The 2526-nt window shown below is 43.2% G+C and overlaps 1 long non-coding RNA gene across 1 annotated transcript; it reads left to right on the top strand.

Moving 5' to 3' along the window:
• The first annotated feature begins 1123 nt into the window (after positions 1 to 1123).
• On the top strand, positions 1124 to 2323 carry LOC123064429 (uncharacterized). Its single transcript, XR_006430696.1, has 3 exons — positions 1124 to 1422; positions 1565 to 1848; positions 1928 to 2323. It is a non-coding gene; the product is annotated as an uncharacterized lncRNA (long non-coding RNA).
• Positions 2324 to 2526: the final 203 nt, after the last annotated feature.

Raw genomic sequence — 2526 nt, 5'->3', positions numbered from 1 at the left:
ACAAGCTCAAGCAAAAGTGGGAGGGTCCCTTCATCATTGATAAAGTTCTCACCGGAGGAGCGTACCGTCTGCATGATACATCAGATAACCGACTCGAGCCGAACGCATGGAACGCGGCCAGACTCCGAACATTCTACGCCTAGTGCCGAACTTTGTGTTCGTCTCCCTACCTCCGCCCTTTTTTTTAAATTATGTCCTCCTTTTTCTTTCTTTTCTTCATTCCTTTTTATACATACAGCCTTAAAAGCTTTACGTGTGCTTCAATCACTCCGGCCGCACTATGTGTGCTCAATATACCTGGGGGCTTCTTATACAGAACCTTAATATAATTATCTTCCGGCCTTTATGCCCACCACATATGTGTCACTTCTTCATATGTGCCTTTTTTCGCCATTATATGCATCGATATATATGACTTAAGTTTTGGCCAAGCTGGGTTGCCTGGCTCTTGTGTTTATGCCCTACGTTCCCGTTAATTCGGCTAGGGCATAAGGGGAGTACCTCTGCGATTGTTACTGTCGGGTCAGCCGGATGTGTACCTCAGACTGGGTGAAGCCGAAAGCTAGCGTTCTTAAGGGAATATTCGGTCGGTGAACAAAAGATGGTTTTTACCTATTACAATATAAATCCCCAGATGTTTTGTATCCTGCGTCTCTGTTCGCAATTAGGACATGCACATTAATGCATGCGTACGCAGGGAAAGGAACCCTTAACGGAACTATTCTCTCTGGAAGATGTTTCTTACTATCCATGTAATACAACATAACTAGTTGGGTTCTACGTCTTGAGCTTGCATTGGTTTTTCTTGAAGAGGAAAGGGTGATGCAGCAATAGTAGCGTAAGTATCTATCTATCTATCTATCTATCTATACCTATAATAATTAGGCACTCCCTTGAAATTCTCATGTTATTTAGTAATTAGGAGCCGTTCATCTACGTGGGGCCGAATTATTACGGTGTAGATTAACCCATAAAATCTGAACAGGAAAATAACCCACTCGAAAGGTCCAAAATCCTTTCATTGAAAAAAACTTCTACCTTAATGTACTCCACGAGCCCAAAATCCTTTCATAGAAAAGAACTTCCACTTTAATGTACTCCACGATCAATTTTCTCTGTTGAAAAACCAAACAGAAAAAAATGCTAAAACTATTTGAACAGAAAAACCTAGAATTTGTGAGAGCCGTCAGATGAATTAGGAATTGTGAAATAAAAGGAAATCTATAGATTGGAGCATCTCTCCCTACCTTGCACGACTCTCCTTCCCAATATCTCAGGATTCTAAAAAAAATCTCCCGATCTCCCCGGCGGCGGCTCCCCTCCCCCCGTTCTCTCTTCTTTTCTCTTGATGGTGGATAGTGGGAGTTCAGGTGATGGGGAGGAAGAGATGGATGAATCATTCTCTGGATATACCTGCCATCGGTAAGGACCAATCCCTCCGTCCTTTCTGACGAATCATTCTCTAGATTTTTAGAACGCTAGATCGATTCAAGTGAGCACAACGCATGTAAGCAAGCAGGTTGATTGATTTTCTGTCTAGCTCATGCACGTTCATCACGCGCAGCCTGATCCGCTTCTGCTGCACCCCGGTCAAATCGACTCGCTCGGCGGATCCTCTCGGCAACAACAGGATACACGCACAGCTCGAATCGATTGAAAGCAGTAGGGGCGTGAGGCTCCTGTTTCACGTTATTCCTTTTTCTGAAGATAGATTACAGGGGGTTACATGTATATAAATATAACTAACCTAGACCTCTTACAAACCGACTAGGTATAGGTATCCTACACGGACACACATGGATGGACAGATGATTAACTCTACATCGTGTATCCTGTTCAACGACACGGGTAAGCGGAAACTTTCCCATTGCATTAACACCGATTTGCATTTGATTATCAACATGATTCTGCTGGTTTTGAATTTCAGGATCTTTGTCGATACCACCAAGGCATCATGTGCTGATGGTTGTCCGGCTACAAAACAATAGGCATGCAGAGTGCCTCTCCAATTTATTGACAGCAAATTGTGCAGACACGAGTAGTTGACTAGCCATACTATTGCTAATTAAATATTTCACGTTGTCCAGCTGCTGATGTTTTCTCCATGTGTCGTTCACACGCTGCCACCGGCCATCTGGTGGCATGCTGTCAATCCTCCATATCAGGTTCCTCTGCTGCTCTCCCAAGTCGCAACGTATGTTTGTAAGTCATAGCCGAAGATGAATGCTTCAATCAGTATATATAGTTGTCTGATGTTACTGGATTTAACGCATCAATGGTGGTCATGGTGCACCGTACATCATGTATGCAGCCCTTTTATCAGTTCCGCTGTGATCCTCTATTCCCTTTTTTTCCTGTATGTTTGCCGTCTCCATAATGTGATTTCACATGACCTTCTGATCTAAAGGTATTCGGTTCTCTTTCCTGTATTTATGGTTTGCTGGACAACATGTCAACTGATGACTCACCTTTGGACGTTCAACAGATTCACCAGCGTCCATGAATCAATCACCTTAAATACACGTA

Source organism: Triticum aestivum, chromosome 3B (assembly GCF_018294505.1).
Source record: "Triticum aestivum cultivar Chinese Spring chromosome 3B, IWGSC CS RefSeq v2.1, whole genome shotgun sequence".
NCBI lineage: Eukaryota > Viridiplantae > Streptophyta > Magnoliopsida > Poales > Poaceae > Triticum > Triticum aestivum.
Note: the sequence above shows the minus strand (reverse complement) of the source record. Positions and strands in the feature narration are given on the sequence as shown.